At 38.0% G+C, this 18,989-nt stretch overlaps 1 long non-coding RNA gene across 2 annotated transcripts in view; it reads left to right on the top strand.

The window, feature by feature from the left end:
- Window positions 1–18,989, top strand: part of LOC148969385 (uncharacterized) — a 109,337-nt gene that overhangs the window by 44,602 nt on the left and 45,746 nt on the right. For both annotated transcript variants that reach the window (XR_016149484.1, XR_016149485.1), the window contains exon 3: window positions 18,381–18,482. This is a non-coding gene — a long non-coding RNA (uncharacterized LOC148969385). The remainder of the gene's footprint in view (window positions 1–18,380; window positions 18,483–18,989) is intronic.

Below are 18,989 nucleotides of genomic sequence, written 5' to 3'. Positions count from 1 at the left end.
TTCTGTCAGTGTGTGAGGAAAATGTTGTGTGTGATTGGTTGCAGACAGCTTAAAGTTTAAAAAAAAAAATTCTGAGTACACAGACAACAGAACAGCATCCTTCTGACAATCATCTTCTAAAGGAGCAGACATTCTCTTCTGTTTGTTGTTGTAAATTAGTCCAGCCACCTCTGGCATTTGTTGAAATACAGTTCAGCCGTAATAACACTGGATTATAGGCCTATGGTGTCTGAGAGCATATGCTTTTCATAAATGCCAACTCAATTGAAGTCTGCGCTGAAAGATGGGGCCAGGGAAGTAAATTGTGTGTCTTTAGCGGTGAAGTCAGAAATCTGCTGATTTTGTGCGTTCAAAAGAGGATTTGCAAGTAATCCATAAAAGGAAAGAACTATTATAGTGAACATGGCCATGTCTGTCAAAAATAGGAAATTGTGGTTGTTCTGGCGTGGATTTATTGTAAAGGAAGTGGTGGATGGTAGGAGACATCTGAGGGGGAAAATGTAAAATACTAATGACAATTATGTTTGTGGACATGTGACTCCTTGGACTGTCCCGTACATTGTGTATTCTGTTTTCTGCTGTCTGTTATTATAGGCCTCAGAGGCTTGTGCTGGGACGCATCAGGCTATTTTGGGGGAAGCTGGTTTTGTGATTCCAGTGACGTCGAGAACACTGCCCTCCTAGTTTAGGCCGATCCCATCTGATGAGCTCTCGGTCCACACTGAACTCTCGGGCCCTGCTCCGTTCATGGATAATTCCCTACTGCCCCAAAATACAGCATGGATATTGCAGAGTCTGCTGTTATGCATGAATGCATCTGTATTTGTGTGCGTGAAGAGAATGATACAGGGAGAGGGAGGAAAGAAAAAAAAGTTGAGGACTTAACTTTATATAGCCAAGAGTATCTGAACACACCAAAACAGAACATCCATGTTGTACTGCTGGAACAAAAAACGCCCCAAGCTGTTGTCCAGAAAATTTGGACGTTTTCTAGAATTGGGACATAAAATAAAGACAACTATTTCCCTTTCATTGTCACTCCAAGTTCCGCCATGGGGTTTCCCATTCGTCGTCATCCGGCGGAACGTCTCCGTTGTCTGTTCCCTACTCAGGGAACAAGGGTTACATCCGTAACCGAGACGATTAGGAACTAGTGCTGTCAAACGATTAAAATATTTAATTGCGATTAATCGCATTAATGTCATAGTTAACTCGCGATTAATCGCACATTTTTATCTATTCTAAATGTCTCTTGATTTCTTTTTGTCCCATTACTTTTTTCTCATTTTAATGCTTTTATCAACATGGAAAAGTGCTTTGTGCAAATGTTTTTTATTGAAAACAACATTGGCATAGCCTACTGTGTTCAAATTCACAATAAAAAATTCTCACTTGGAGCAAATAATCAATGCACAATGTAACACTGTCCATCAATAAAAGGGTGAAAGAAATACTGACGAGGTCCTGATATTGATGAGGGGGTGGAGAATTCGCATCTGCTGTGTGTGTGTGTGTGTGTGTGTGTGTGTGCTTGGCCATCATCAAGCGGTATTTCAGACTGGACATGCTGCGATGATGATAGCTCAGTTCACAATGACAAAACACAGAGATCACTTTGTTCTTGTCAATGGAACCATTTGGCAAGTTTTTAAAAGTAAACTCTCCTTTCAGAATCTTATTGGCATCCATTTCGGCGTCTCGCGCTCGCCATCCACTCAAAACGTAACGTTAAGCTACTATTTGGCCGGCTCGCAAGCCCAAGCGAGTGTGTGTGGCGTGCCTGTTTTGTTTACGGTCTAGCTAGATCCACTTGCGCTTTGGTCGGCCAAGCAAAAAAAACGTCCTTGCGCGGCGCAAGCCATTGAAATGAATGGGTTTCATAGTGCTTTCAAAGTTTGCTAGGCCAAAAAGACTGTTAATCGTGCGATTAAAAAAATTGACGCCGTTAAAATGGGTTTGTGTTAACACCGTTAATAATGCGTTTAACTGACTGTCCCAATAAGAACCCATTTAAAATGAGAGAAAATTTGTATTTTTCATGAAGAATTATTATTATTATATTAACATATTTAAATGATGCATACAAATTATAGATAATTCTAATAATAAATAGCTATAATTATACGAAAATTAAATAATAAAAACACTTTATTAATATAAATATATAAATAAATGATATATAACACTATAAGATAGTAACATATATGCATACATATACAATTTATTTATTATTTATTGTTTGAGTCTCTAACATATTTAAATTATCCCTAAAATGTTTCCCCTAGTTTAAAAAGCACTGCTCTAGAATGTCATTGTATGCTGTAGCATTAAGCCTTTTTTCTTTAAACTGTCTATAAATGTGACACAGACTGATCTTGTGTGCATCCTCACATGCTTATTTGTCTGAGTTGTGCCTGTGGTAGTCAGCACTTTCTGTTCCTGCTGTCTATTGTAGCAGCTCATCGCAGTATTAGTGTTCCAAAGCAGACTGGATTGCATAAACCCGTGCCAATCCTTGCTTTAGCCGGAGGATATGAGGATGATGGGCTGGCTCACGGCTGGGTGGAAAAATTAATCAAATCTCTCTCCTGATGGATGAAAAAATACCTTTTGGGATCTTTGACAAACACTTTTGACAAATAAAATCCTTGCCAAAAGGGGCTTTAGTGATGAAAAAACGCACATTGAATCTAATCTTGCCTGGGATTAAATTATTTTTAAAAGCGAGAAATCTTTTCATTGCTCATTGATTCGTTTACTTCGTTGGACTGTATTTCTTTATGCTGTAGTAATGCCGAGGCACACATTTTATTTTAGAGATTTATACAGAATTATTGTGTCTTTTTTTGTTTGCTGGAACATCGACCACCTTTTTTTGTTTGTTGACATTTCAAGGTTGAATTCTTGGGCTTGACAACCACTAAACTTAACATTTAGCTTGCCTAGTGCAAAGCAAAGTGGAATTGCACTCTCAGACCTGAGAAATCCAACATCCTTGTCCTGAGCCTATACATCCTACTCTTCAATCATGTACATATTCTGTCCATCATAACAGCTGGCACTGCATGATCACTGAGCAACATAGGTGCATGTCTCAGCATCTGTCATTCTGTCTCAATAAGGATCAGCTATACTCTAGATATTGCTTCAGGGCTTCAGGTTCCTGTTTTATCCCACTAAGAAGTTTGACAAGCATTTTTTTTTTTTGCTTCTCTAGATGGCCAGCAGTGAGCATTGATTTCCTTCTGCTCCCAAAGCTAAAAATGATTTTGTCTGAAAGCTAATCTTTGACATTTTTTCTAGCACAAAAGATTCACTCTGTTCCCCAATGTCTGTGTGAATAACTGGATTTAAAATATAGATTTTTCTTGATTTGAATCTATTCTAATTTTGTTGAAGGGGTCATGAACTGGCTTTTTAATTTTTTTATATTGTTGTCTGAGGTCAACTTATGATGTTCGCTTGGTTTTTACATTAAAAAACATCAAAATGAATAAGTAATAGGCTATTTTCTACCCTAGTTTTGAGCCCAGCTGAAAAACGCTCGGTTTTTATGGGCGTCTCGCATTGAAGACTTGGAAGTAAATTCCCACTGCTGTGAGTGGATAACAGTTTTGCATATTATACTGAGTTTCACTCTCCATCCGCTTTGTCATCATGATGAGGTAGGAATCTATGTTATTTAGCGATGCTTGTAATGCGCGAATCGGTGGGCGGGGCTAAACCGGCAGTGTTGAAGTAGGCGTTGATCTTCTTCTGCGGGGGTTGTGTTTTATCCTCTTTGAGTTCATAGTTCCCCACTTTGAAAAACGAGTCGTTTGCTGAGCCTGGTGTCAATGAAAGCTTTTATTATACTAATAAGGACGTTTTCGGTTCTGAAACTTACAGGATATTCTTATAATATGATGACCTCTTGGATGACAAAAGCTCAAGGAAATTTGATTTCTCAGTTCATCACCCCATATATTCCTAAAATCCCAATAATTGATCTTTGCTGTTTTTAGTTTATGCTTGAATAAAACTTCACTAAACATGATTGTAGCGTGCATACCATTCTATAAATTGCAAAAAGCTTTGTTACTTTTGATAGGAAACAAAGTCTCAAATTTAAAATTCCGTCAATTTTATTACAAAATTCAAACAAATACCATTTTGGCGCTCTTTAATGTGAACTCTAGAGAGATTTTTACTTAACATGTTTATCCATATTTATTGTAGTCATGTGAGGGCAAACATATGATTCATGGACGACCTCAGTCCTTAGTCATGTCAGAACAGACAGAGAGTTCAAAGGTTCCTTGGCTGTAACAGTGCAGGCAGTGGGTACAGAAGTGGTCACTGCCGCCTTGGAAGGTTCAGTAACGGTTGCAGCCGCCTCGGGAGGAGCTTGAGAATTATGTGTGGCCCATTTACACAAGATGGCAACTGCTATTATAGGATATTTAGCCGATGACGGTAGGACCTCTTGGACCACCATACTAGGATGTGCTGAGACCACCGGACTTGGGACCATCAGACTAGGATGCACTGAGACGACTTGGGACCACCAGACTTTAGACTACCAGACTTGAATGCACTTATCCCACCGGACTTGGAATGCCGGACCCTCGCACCACCATCAGCATTGGGTCCGCCACATTGGATGCCAGTGAATGTCAATGAAACAGGAGCTAAACATTGGAAGACGGAAAACAGGAACAATGGGAAGAAAACACTACAAAATAAAAGTCCATAGTGCAAAACCAAGAATCACAAAACCAAGATGAAACAGACTGACTGTACAGCATTTTTATTTGATCGTGTAACGGAGGCCCACTAGGGGCCTCTAGGGGACACTAGGGGCATTCTTTAGCCTCCTTGTTAGAGCGCCCGACTCTCATGCTTGTGACCCGGGTTCGAGGCCCACTCGAATCGGGTCGAGTAGGATCTGGGTGGAGGGGTTACGTGTACTGTACCTGTGAGCGTTTCTCAAAGGGTTGGATGTAATGGTGCACCCTCATCAGAATGATCATATTTACGAGGTGAGCAACATGAATACTCATATGAACTTAATTGTGAGTGGTGACACCAGTTTTACACATTTTGTGTATGATGCAAAATGGAGATTTAACTGAAAAGTAACAAATTTAACTTGTTATTAGAAGACAAACTACTGTGTATATTTTATTCTACACTGTTACACACATCCTTAGCTCTTTGTTGCATTAGCACTAAAAAAAGCTTCCTTTAGAGAAATAAATTTTAAATTGTCCAGCGAGTCTTTTACACATATAGATATTTTCGCTCTCTGAAAATCACTATTTCTAAACTTCTAAAGGAGGAGTGGTTAAAAATTAAAAGGCAGACACCGCATGGGTCCATGCTTACACAACACAACTGGTGATTTTTCACAGAGTGTGGTAAATGCAAACGGACTTAGAGAAAAAATCTAGGAGCTCAGGATCACCAAGTTCAGAAAAAGACGTGTGTGTGTGTGTGTTGATCCCTGTTAAATGCTACTTATCATTCAAGCCTCAGCTAACCTGAACACTTGGCGCTGTTGGTAAACGTTATGAGGGGAATTATTGAACAAGTTTTTACCATCAAGGACGAATTTCGTGGCCTTGAGAATAAAGAGAAAGTTACTGACATAAAGACCTGTGCAGATACTCCACCCCTCCGCAGTGCTGTTATGTATGCTCGGTTTTTATCCTTCCTCATGCTTTGGCTCATCTGTGTGAAGTTTAGTTATTACGGTCCACTGAAACACTGTGAGTTCCACAGCAAATATGTTGATTAGTTAGCAGAAGACTTTGTTTCTGAAAACACAATGTCTGGTCAAGTTTTGTCATGTTGGTGAGGATCTTGATTTGAAACTGTTCTCTCTTTATCAAACAAATCAAAGTACAGGACAGCAACTAAAAGAAAAATCCAGCTTCAAATTTGCTGGCTTGAAAGTGACATTTGAACTTTATTTGCATATTTCATACGATCATAAAAACACTACAGGACAAATTTTAAGCTGAGCAATTATATGCTTTCAGAACACTAGGAAAACATTGGTCCAGTTGTCCAGTTGACCCCTCAGGGGAGCAAGAGCTGTATCCGTGCACTTCGTGAACGTACAGGGTGTTAAAGACGGTGTACTGACATACCTGACCGTCAAAGGCGAATCTCAAGAATGGCCTGTGTACGGGGTATTATCTGAATCTGAAAGTATGCATCTTTCAGATCAAGGGAATCACTTCCTTAATACCACAGATATGATGTTAAATGACTGAACATGTGCAAAGTCTGGTTTTATTAAAGACATGAATGTGATTATCTGTCTGCTGAGATAGTGTACATTTGTCTCTTTCCTGTTTCTCTGTGGATCTCTCACACAATCTGCACTGCAGATTTCCACCACCATCTCCTCTCTCTCTCTCTCTCTCTCTCTCTCTCTCTCTCTCTCTCTCTCTCTCTCTCTCTCTCTCTCTCTCTCTCTCTCTAATACCATCAGACATTTCTGCTATTACTCTGGGATAATGCTGAATGTACTTTCTGTCATTCAACTCTGCCCGTCTTAGCTGTGTTTCTGCTTTAATCATCGCCTACAACTTTGTAAACACAGCGGAACTGTCTTAAAGGAGTGATGAACTGAGAAATCAAATTTTCCTTGAGCTTTTGACATCTAAGAGGTCATCATATTATATCCTGAGTATAAGAATATCCTGTAAGTTTTAGAACTGAAAACGTTTTGGTTAGTCCAATAAAAGCTTTTATTGACACCAGGCTCAGCAAACGACTCGTTTTTCAAAGTGGGGAACTATGAACTCAAAGAGGATAAAACACAACCCCCGCAGAAGATCAACGCCTACTTCAACACTGCCGGTTTAGCCCCGCCCACCGATTCGCGCATTACACGCATAGCTAAATAACATAGATTCCTACCTCGTGATGACAAACCGGATCGAGCTACCGAGTTATAAAAATAATTGTGCAGTGCCTGCTTTGGAAGAAGACAGTGGCTGCATAAGCTTCCTCTGGATTCCAATAGGTCTGCATGGATAAACTTTATTTTTAATGACGTTCCAGTTGATGAGCGTAAAACATCGTCGTCTGTTCGCTTCATTTCACTGAGGATTGTTTTGTAAACAAGACTGGATTTGCAGACCGATTAAAAGTAAAGCACGGTGCTGTGCCGTCTATATTGGATCTGACAGGAATTGTGCAACAAACGGACTCTGGGTCGAACATGTATGGGCGAATCATTCCGGTTGCCATTTTACAACATTGGACGTTTTCAAATTGGACAATTTCCCCCAAGCGCATCGACGGGTGAGTTGAAACTCATTATAATATGCAAAACTGTTATCCACTCACAGCAGTGGGCGTTTACTTTCAAGTCTTCAGTGCAAGACGCCCATAAAAACCGAGCGTTTCTGAGCTGGGCTCAAAACTAGGGTAGAAAATAGCCTATTACTTATTCGTTTTGATGTTTTTGAATGCAATAACCAAGCGAACGTCATCAATTGACCTCTGACAACAATATAATAAAATTTAAAAAGCCAGTTCATGACCCCTTTAAAATAAATGTGTGAAGCTCAATATCACATGACATAAAACTAGTATAAGTATGTTAAAAGATGTTTAAATCTACAAATGATCTCCATCAAGAGATCTGTGTGAAATGATACTGACTGTGAGAATTGGATATTATTATATTATTAGATAATAATCTGTTCAATTCAGTGATTTCTGACAAAAGGGACATCACTGTACAAGGTCCTGAAGCTCGGTCCGGCTCACACTCTCATAAATAACCTCAGATATATTTAGTCTTAATTAGACATTAACATCTAATGCTAAATGCTCTCTGTGTAGCTCTGTTAAGTTTGGCTCCTCTTTGCCTGTTTGACTTTTAACACCAGAGAAAAATAAATAACAATACAAAACTTTTATGAGGTAGATGTGTGACGTCCAAGATCATGTGACATAAGTCTTAACTATAAGAAAAGTTTAGATCAGATAATTAAAAACATGATTTGAACATCCACATTTATTTAGATTATTGTTTTACTGTGACAGGATTTGTTCTTTATTTAACCACCAAATTCAATGTGTGATGCAAATGTCAAAGTAATATACTGTTGCTGTGATTGTGCGAGAGAGCAAGTTGTTTTAGCCGTAGGTGTCAAAACTTCAGTATACTCCATCCAGCAGTTGCTTTGACAGTCTGTTCACACTAGTTTCATTCTCGGGGGGGGGGGGGGGGGGGGGGGGGGGGGGGGGGGGTCTGTGTTCTCATCCCCTTCCCTTTTTTTTATTCTTTTCAGTTCATCAAAAAGTCAGCAGGCCCTACGCTGTCCACAGAGGAAAATATAATATCATTAATTAAAATACATGCTAATGTAGAATTGTTTATAAGTACAGTCAACACAATTTTGAGAAGTCCTCAAACAGCAATGAATAAAATATGCAAGTATAGCCTTAATTAAAAGTTCTGTTTGCAGTTGGATGCTTGGCAACAAAACGATGACTATTCAGAGTAATTACCCTTGTGTGCCTTGACTGAGATTAAATATTTTGTTTTGAAATGGGGAAAAAATTAGCTTGTATTGCCTCTGATAATAGGTAACATTTAAGATGCAGTCCACACCCCTAACAAGGATTTGAAAGTTTGGAGCCTTGAGGAATTTTAATGTTTTGAATCTTATAAGAAGTGACCTATTTACACTGCGTTAGCAATTTAATTTCCGCTTTATACACACACACACACACACTGAGATGAATTACTATGCAGTACTTAAAACAAACAGAATAAATCTATGTCACTAAGAACTTTTGCTCAGCATTGTGTCAGTTAGGGGTCAGAGATATACTGGTAGACTGGTGGAAATTCCACAGCCGATATGAATTTTGTATTATTATTTCTATTGCGGATATGTTCATGTGGCGTTGTAACAAAAGTATAATGGTGTATGTGCAGCATTGGAGTCGCAGCTGTGTCAGGAGGGCTTTCTGTGTGGAATTTGTATGATCTGTCCATGTTTCCTCTGCGTTTCCCTCATAATTCAAAGACATGCAGGACAGGTGAATTCACCTTTGGCTAAGCCCCGCCTCCCTTAGTTACTGTTGCTACATCTGTCAAACTTCATCTGGGCTCTGGTTTGGTATCAAAATGGCTGATGCTGTGACAACCGTTCCTGTTGAAATGTTATCAAACTTTTATAAAGCAGCAAATAAAGTGTCCGATAGAAGTAGGCAATGCAATATGTGTTTGAAGGCTATATCAAGACATACAGGTGAAAGAAACAACAAGCCATCCAAAATAGAGGCAAAAGCATAACGTTACCGGTCACAGTCAAAAAATGAGCCACCGCATATCCTACTAATCAACCCGGTCTCACCCCAAGACGTCATATAACTGACGTTTTGGGACGTCTTTTGACCATACGTCAATATTCGCCTTTTTAGGGCCCCCTTAAACGTCGGTAGATGAGGTTATGGGATCCCTAAACCTAACCCTAAACCTAACCCGTCACCTAACTGACGTTAAAGGTAAAGCGTCAGTTGTATGACGGCCCGGGATCGCCATCTACCGACGTTTAAGGGGGCCCTAAAAAGGCTGATATTGACGTATGGTCAAAATACGTCCCAAAACGTCAGTTATATGACTTTTTGGGATGAGACTGTGTTATACTAATCGAGATGGTGGCTGGGACTAACAATATCAGGGAGCAACACTGTTCATGCAAAGCTGGGTAGGTCTCTATTCACTTCTATAATCGTTATTACAAAGCAAACGGACTACACGAGTATAACGTTGTATTTATTAGCAGCATGTGCTAGCGTATCAACAACCGGTGTGAGAACCGAAATCATAACCTAAAACATTATAAAACGGTCACACTCACAGTAAGGTTAGAAGCAAAAAAGATGTGCTTGTTGATCTTTCAGGGGTTTAGCTGACTGAGGACGTCCATACAGTTTAATCCAAAGACGACACTTGTCAGGATTTGACTTTGGTTTTGGGAAGGGAAAAAACGGACACCGCCCTCCAACCTCTCTGGGAAACGCGTATCTATGTTACAAATGCACCAGGCACAATGTTTAACCATATTTTGGATAAAACTACGACGGTAATAGCCTGCCGAGACCAAAAATATGAGATGCCTGTGTTGAAAGTCAATGGAGCGCTGTGAAAAAGTGTCGGACCTCTGTGGGAGTTCGTTCTTGGCTACGTTGTGATTGGTCAATCTACATTCTAGGGCGTGGCTTAGCCAAAGGCGTATTGGAGACTGTTAGTTTGCCTGTATTTGTAAATATGAATACTGAATATTTACCTGTGTGTGTGTCTGTGTCTGTGATGGACCGGCCATCTCTTCAGGGTGTTTTCCTGTTTCACAGTTTAGTCCGCATAGACTTCAATTTCACTGAATGTGTTGAAGAGTTTTGATAATGTGGCTTCACTACAATGACAATGCTTGTTAGCAATTGAAAAAAACTGTAACTAAAATATAATTACTAAAAGTAAAACTAAATATAAAAAAACTAAATAGAAATGTGTTTACAAAATAAAGGTTAACTAAGACTAAACTGAAATTAAAAAATTCTAAATAATAACCTTGGTTCAGAGCATCTGAGAAAGATAAAGAAAGCCAATATAAACATTGAGTTGAGTGCTATAGTATAGTGACCGAGAGCAATGCAAAATTCAACTATGGACAGAACACAAGAAGGATTTGAGTAGTGCTCTTGTGGCGCTGAGCAGACAGGGCAGAGAGTGGGAGCTGGCCAGGACGGATTCTGAGCCTTCAGCGTGAGAATTGAATGTCCGAATTAATCAGAGCTCGTCTTATCACTTTAACTGTCCATTTCTCTATGGCAAGGATGACTGAATGAATTTTGCCGGGGTGAGAGTAGGCCTTGGCGTCTTGTCATCCGAGGACCAATTAGATGGGCCGATGCCCCCAAGATAATGCCAGGGCTTGCGGCGGAAGGGAATTGCTCCTTAGGCTGGTGCATTGAGGCAGAGAGCCCCCAAGGACGAAATATTCTTTATCGGATAGGAAGAGCTTCATTGTGTTGGGCACTTAGAGCGGGGCCAAATGCAGAGGAACATAGGTAGCCTTCTCTCGTGTTGATTGGATAGATTATTTGAATGTGTTCCTTCTGAATTTTGTTAGGAATTGTGGCTGTCAAGCTTCAAAAAGAATAAAAATGGATCATATAAGCATCATAACAGTATGTCACATAACTAATGCATTATATTCCATGTCTTCTGAAGTAATTTTACAAACATGATCACCATTCCTTTTATAGAAAAGTGTAGCTTAAACATTCTGCTAAACATCTCTTTGTTTTTTGTGTTTTCCATTTCCATTCATTTGTATCAATTTTTCCTATTTGTTTTTGTTTCTGTTTATCATTGCTTGTCATTTGTTTTGCTTTTATTTTATTACTGACCATTTACTTGTCTTTAAGAAGCTTGAGAACTTTTTACTTAGGCTAGTATTAGTTTTTCCTTTGCTTTTAGAATAATTGAATTTTGTGAAATTTTATGTCGTCTAAAATGCTGGCGTCATAACCTTATTTACAGGGAGATTTTGTTATTGTGAAATAAAGTGACATATATTGAGATTTTGGTCATATAGCCCACTCTTATATACTGCTGTGAGAGAGAAATAAACGGTGAGCCCTGGCATCCTGTTTTAACCTTTGTGCCCTCTATCTTTTACTCGCAGTATTTGTCTGTGAGCGAGAGTGTCTTCGCCAGTCATTATTTCCCTTCCTTTCAACTCTCAGTCTTCTCCAGGTGTTATTCTGCCTTTTAGCAGGTCGTATCCTGCGAACAGCCACCTGTGGGTCACAAAGCAGCTCCCTCTTGTCCATCCCCACCATCTGCGCGACACACCAACATTCACACCTGCACACACATGCCGACACTTGATGAATACAGAGTATGTGACCATTATTTTTTTTCTTTCCTCAGTGGCCATAAAATATAGTTTGAAATGTGTGCAACTGGTGCAAATCTCCCAAAGTGGTGTGTTCAGTTCTAATACTGGCAACGTATTTGCATCTACCAAAAGCATGAAATGTTAAAAAAAAAATTGGTTGATGTTTGGTTAATAATATATATGATCATCATTTAATTTCAGTATTAAATTGGGCCTTTTTGCTATTAATTGTCACTTTCTCTTTGGATTTAAATGGCAGGAGGAGCAGAAGTGCCCTACAGTGTAGTAACAATGCTACTGATTAACAGGCTGATTGCTCGATACTGATTACTATAGCATTTCTGATTAAATACAGAAAACACAAGCACAATTAATTTGATTACAGTCTCAGAGGACTGTGGCTGACACCAAACTGTCTACTTTTATTGCAGATGCAAGTGACAGAAATTATCAGTCAAACTAGTCTGGTAATTATATTGTGGCCTATCATGCATTTCAGTCCTTATTGATTGTAATATAATTTGTAGGGCTAGAGATTATAAAATTTACCATTTTATTGAAAGAGGGGCCGGAGTAAAATAGTGATCAGAATGCTTTGGGTGGGCACTTTTGACTTAAGAAACCATCCTGAACATCCTAGCAACGCCCTGGCAACCACTTACATCATTATGGTTTTGTAAAATATAAAAAATGTATAGTGTTCTGGTATTATCAGTTATTAATGATGCTCAATTCTTGTTATTTGGTCAATATTGTAAACAGCTTCTATATATAATACAAATCTTTTCAACACAATTGAAGTCAATGGGAACTAGTGGCTGCGTGAAGCCAAAAAAAGGATAACAACGCACCCTAAAAATCTAAATCTAAAACTTGTAGATATTCACTGAAAATCTTATTTGACAGACATGATCACTATTCAGTTTTTATAGTAAATAACAGCTTGAACGTTCTGCTAAACATCTCCTTTTGTGTTTCAAAGAAGAAAGAAATACAGTATATGTTTCAAAATACATGAAAGTCAGTCTGAAATTATTTCGGAATTTTCTTTTCTAGATGAACTTGTTTTCATTTCAAACTTAATAGAGCAAGTACCACTAATGAAAAATAGAATAAGGAATGTGTCAGACACTATATTTTCTTCAGGGCCCCTGAAGGGAGGATGTAAACGAGGAAGAAAAACAGCTTCTTCTTTAGATGTGCTGTTTAATGTATTTTTTCTGAGCAGAATCAAAGTGGCAACAAAGAGAGAATTTTCTTTAGAAAGTGTGTGTGTGTGTGTGTGTGTGTGTACATGTGAGAACAGCTGACTATGCATCCCTTTTAGTTCAGGACAATCATCTGTATTATGCTGCCTGGTCCCAAGGACATTTCCATTGACACACACAACAGAAATTCTCATATATCATTAAAAGCTTCAGTGAGAAGCTCGAGCTCAGTTTTGTTTATCGCTTACAGACTAAAGCCAAATTTTACAATTGCATTCATCTCGCTGTATTCCCTTCTACTGCATAGGATCATTTACTGGTCTTTAGCATTACTATCGATTTGTTGGCTCTTTCATGAAACTACAAAGCAAGAAACTTCGCTGAAGTGGGTTTGCCTCAGTCCAAGTCTGCAGTTCTCCCCCCATTGTGTGTTTTTTTCAAGACTTTTACAAAAGGGGCCTGTTGGCAATTGTATTTTCTTTTCTAGGGTGCTGTTCAGTCTTTGTGCTTCAGCACATTGTAAAAATCATTCTGTATGGTTTAAGGAACTTAGCTAATCATAACTTGTTATGATTAATTATGAATATTTGGATCAGTTAATTGGATTAAATTGACGTTGCTAAATTATGTAAAAAGGGGCACGAAATCGACCCAAACCGCGGAATTCGATTCGTGGTGAAGGTTTCAAGCGTGTTCCGTCTTTCCCATGGCAAAGTGAATTTTAGTTAAATGCAATACATTTAATATGTATTAACTCATTTCATCTGACTCCATAAAATGAAAAGGGTTTATCAATGATATCTGTGCATCATTTATTAGTTAATGCTTGACTATTCCTTTTAACTCTAATGAAAATAAAGTCAAAGTCTGTTAGAATAGCCAAATATAACAATTTATTATGTCAGGTAAATGTATTATTACAATTCCACAAGATAATCAGAGCAAACCATCAATTGTTTTAGGACAAAGGAACTTTACCCAACATACTACATGAGCTGAGCCTTGAAGACACAACATCACGGGCTGATCTGAATACAGAAAGCAGCCATGAACTCTTGTGCATTTTCCTTAAATAGAGCCAAACCTTACCTGATCTAATCACCAAATTTACCTGATCCAATCACCAAACTACAATGGACTGAAACCCCCACCATGTTTACTGGGGGAAGGAGAGTTTGCATTCAGACAAAAGGTAGAAAGTGATTAACTCAAAGACACACCCTTTTGTGTGCAAGATATTTCTATATTCTTAAAAACCTTATGGGCTATATGCACGCATAAGTTCCGCATTTGACGTAAGGATGCTCGTCCATTTCCGGTTGTGTAGATTAAAGCGGAGGAAAACCGGAGAAAACGGGATTATGGCTGAGTCTTCAATATTTACTGTCCTCCCGTCTTTGAAACGAAACGTACATACGTTTAGATGTAATTTTATATATAGTTATGTTTATTTAATATAATTTTAAAAAGAAGCATAAACACAACGAGGGGTGTCTGTTTTATCTGTTTTTGTGACTAACGTTTCATTAGTATTACCATGGAGTATAAAATTCAATATAAATTCTCGGTATTGCATTGGACTCTATGATCGGCGGAAGTTATCGAGCATCCCTAATGCTTCACCGGAAATAACGCCGTGCATAGAGCCCATTACCTTTTCTTTAACTTCTTTGGAAATGAGACATTATTACCAGTCACCCTGAGACTTTTGAAATGATTCTAAATAGTCCTTAAAGATTATCACATTCACATTAAGATCATATTCTTGTGTGAGTTTTCAGTATCATTGACTGAGAGAGTGAAAGAGAGAAGATGCAGATTCAGAGGGAGGGGGTAGGGTGTAAAATGTTAATTTGCAAGCAATACCATTTGTCTTTAGAGGCCACTGGTCAGATATTTTAACTTTAACCAGTTTTTCCAGTCTTACAATTAATATTACAATCAATTAATCAGTCTGTCCAACAAACTATTTTGATTATTAATTTATTCTAAGAAAAATAAAACATAGAAGGATAATTATTTCTTAGCATGTACAGCGCTTTGAGCATGTAGCAAGATCATGAGCGTAAAAGAGACAGTGAATCAGAACCAAATACATAAAGTGCACACGTTTTTTTTAACTAAATCATAAACATGAATAAACAAACATACATAAATACATGTTTAGGAAAAATGAGTGAGAGATGGAATGATGTAACAATGGAGAAGATCCATCTAACAACTGTATGAGAAGAACCAACAACATGTCATTTTCAAATTTCATTGACGAACGAAATGTGAAATAGTATTACATTTTATTTTCAGACATTGTAATCTTTTGTTTCCTTGTAGGAAAAGAATTCCCAAAGTTTGGCTCACCCAGAAAAACAATAATAAGTACAGTAAAGGCTATCATAGATGTAGATGGTTTTGTAGATGGAGTCCCATGAGTAAATGTCTCAAACTCCTTAACTAATACTTCCATCTTACATAATGATTTGATTTGATTTTCTAGGCAAATGTAGTATGACAGTTTCATTTTACGGAAAGAATGGTGTACATTACATGTACTGCGTGTTTGGTTGTCCACTGTGCAGTTTTATTGTGTGTCTGCTTTTGTACCCATAAAATGGTCAGTTTGTCTTCATTTATTTTAAAAGCTATACTGTTAATTACATTACTGCCAATTTCAAAATCAATTTCTCTTTAGCTGTGTTGGTAAAACGATTTTCTTAGTCTTAAATAACTCACAATAACACAGTGTCCTCCAAAATCTACCAGTTAGTGTATTATTTAATGCATATGACAATTAAACGAATGAAGGGAGAGTGGGGCCAGTGCGAAGGAGGGTTTGACAAATGAATCATGACTCACAATTTCATGAATCATGACAATTAACAACGTCACTGAAGCATTCCAGAGAGGCGAAATTGCTCAAATCCGCAGCACACACTCCAAATGAGATTAGGTTGGGAAGTTTCTGGATCAACCACCCCTGCTTGAATGGACTGGGAGGCGTTTGTGCATGGTAGAGAGAAGATAGCTATTCTCCTCTTGTCACATATTGAAATATGTGAAAATAGGAGAAGAGGGGGAATTTCTTTGCTGACTTCTATAGAGTCTCCCACTCTATATTATGCAACTATATACAGTGCTCTGCTTTTTTTTCCATTCCATGCTTAACTTCCAGTATTGTCTTATCTTAAAGATATCATATTAATCATCATTAATCTGTCATTTATTCTATATAATGCGCTCTAGATGTTCCAAACATGGTCCATTCTGCATGTTATCAGTGCATTGATGATCAGAAACGTCATTTTAGAGATTTGATGTGCCTCCAGCATCTGTAAAAGATTCCAACTGAAGTCTCTGCAGCTGTATGTTGATGCTCAAGGAACTTAAAAAAAAGGACAGTCAAATTCAGATAAGACTCACTTCATAAAAAAACACCTACGCACAAAATAAATGTGCAAAATCAGCAGATTAAGGAAAGAAATGATTAAACTAGTTATATATGTGGGAATATTTGCTCTCAAAAGTCCAACTATATGAGAACTGGTAAAGATTTGAACCTTCTGAGTGATGAATAATGCTAACGGCTCCTAACAACGGTTCATACATCATTAAAGTGTTTGAAGTTGGCTTTGATATTAAAGCTTTGACTCAAACTTTTCTACTTTGAGTTACAGAACATCTCTCTCTCTTCTTCCCCACACATTAGCTGCATCTCAATTGGCAAACATATAGACTATAATGCACTAAAATGATGTACTTCACTGATGATGGGAACGTTTTAACTAAGCATAACTAAGCGTTAGCATCTATTAAGATACTCCACCTGTGTAAACTTATGTTTAAATGCCACGCTCAGTTTCAATTTGCTAGTACATTTCTCTCCAATATAGTTGGATATTAAATTAAATGAAATGGAGAGGATGTTAACTGTGACAAGATGATTAACAGGGCAGTTTAAACGGTGACAGGAGCGGTCGGTTCAAGTATTTACCAAACTTGCCTACTCTTTTGCTGCATACTCAAAAGTACTGTATGTACTTTTTCTTCACAAAATAGAGCATAATATAAGCGAATTGGGGCTCAGCAATGAATTGTTTTAACATCACAGACCCCCATTTTGACATTTACATTTAGTATTAGTAGTGTTAGCAGATAGTACACCAGAATTGGGAGATGCTAAATCAAGTCATAAACTTGTGTATTGATATCACAGACCCCCTTTCAATCTGTGTACAGTGTTAGAATAACTAAGCATTGGCAGCTAAGTACTGGGAGATGTATGAGCCTCACTTTTTTTCTTTTTTTTTTTCATTAAAGAAGCAGGTGTTTTTATCACACATTGGGGTCAGAAAAAGCTTTCATGGATGCACTATTCAAAAAATCTAAAATAGTATATTAGTTTTGCTCCAAATGACGCACTACACCTATGCACTGTAATGTATAGACCATTTCACAAGATGTAAACAACACTGGTCCAGAAGCACTTCCTGTTTCACTTTTTTAACACTACATAAAAGCTGGGATAAAATACAACCAACAGAACATTTAAAACTGAATCAAAAAGTTAAACAAACATCCTTAAGATGTTTTCTTTACATGTGAAATAAAGAAAACAGTTACAAACTGAAACAGGAAGTGTTTCTGGACCAGTGTTGTTTACATCTTGTGAAACGGTCTATACAGTTATTTTAACATAAGGTCCTATACACTTGGCTTTTCCAAGTAATTGTGTCATGGGCATTTGAAGTGTACTTTATCTTTTTGGAATTTTCAGTTCGAACACACCACTCACACTATACTACAAAATGGCATAAAATTGTGCATAAGTGCATTCTCTGAACATTTTTGGTATACAAGGAATTGGAAAGTGCTTATTCTAATCTCGCATACTGTTTAGGAAAGATTCCAGTTAGGACAAAAACAATTTCACATAATGATTTACGTGGTCTTGGTTGTGTTCTAAGTTAAATATGGCTAAATGATCAGACTGGGAGTCAGCCATGGAGCAGCTGAATGGGCTTTGATTTCATTTGAGAAGGTTTAATAGACTGTGTTGTCTGTGTAGTCTGGAGAACTGATGGATTTGGAGGTGTGTCAAAGTCTGTTCACTTTTACAGATGTTTGAAGACCATTAATTGCCATTTATGTGAAAGAGAAGATCTGACGATTTAAACATGAAGACTCTCAGCATTAACAACATAATGAGAGAGATCAATCGCTCACTCTTTCTCTATGTCTCTCTCTTCTACAGATCACCCATGCATTCCAACATCTGCATGACCCGTAAATGTGTGCAGTACGCGTTCACGGCCTCAGCGATGCCAGGCCTGCCAGGGCTTATTTGTCAGAGCATGTGAGTAATAAATTGAATCTCTCCAGTGACTGTGCATTCATATGCTGTGATTGGGCTCGAGCCACGTCAGCTACAGGATCTTAATCTCAAATTGGCCTTTAATGTTTAAACTAATTTATGCAACAGCATGGAAGATGTGCCCATGCTGTTCCCGCCTTTGTCTTTGTACCTCTCTGCTGAGCAAGCCTTTCAATTATTTATTTATTTCAAGCAGATAAATGGCACTGAGGCACCTTGTGAATGGTGCATTATGGGTAATGCTCCATCTTCAGTAAATAAGCTCATGGAAGATGCCCGGCATAATGACCCACTGATGTGTGAGGACACATGCATTGATAATCTCACAAACACACTCTCCTCATTCCAATTATCTTGCACCTGTCTGACTTTTAATACAAAAGACTTATGTAAATTATGTAGACTTATGACATATAAAGTAATGTTCCCAGCATGAGTCTATTCTTAGATCCATGTTAACAAAGATTTAGCCCTGTTAGATAGGACTGA

This window comes from Pimephales promelas, chromosome 23 (assembly GCF_988280905.1).
Source record: "Pimephales promelas chromosome 23, fPimPro1.hap1.1, whole genome shotgun sequence".
NCBI classification, from domain to species: Eukaryota; Metazoa; Chordata; class Actinopteri; order Cypriniformes; family Leuciscidae; genus Pimephales; species Pimephales promelas.
Note: the sequence above shows the minus strand (reverse complement) of the source record. Positions and strands in the feature narration are given on the sequence as shown.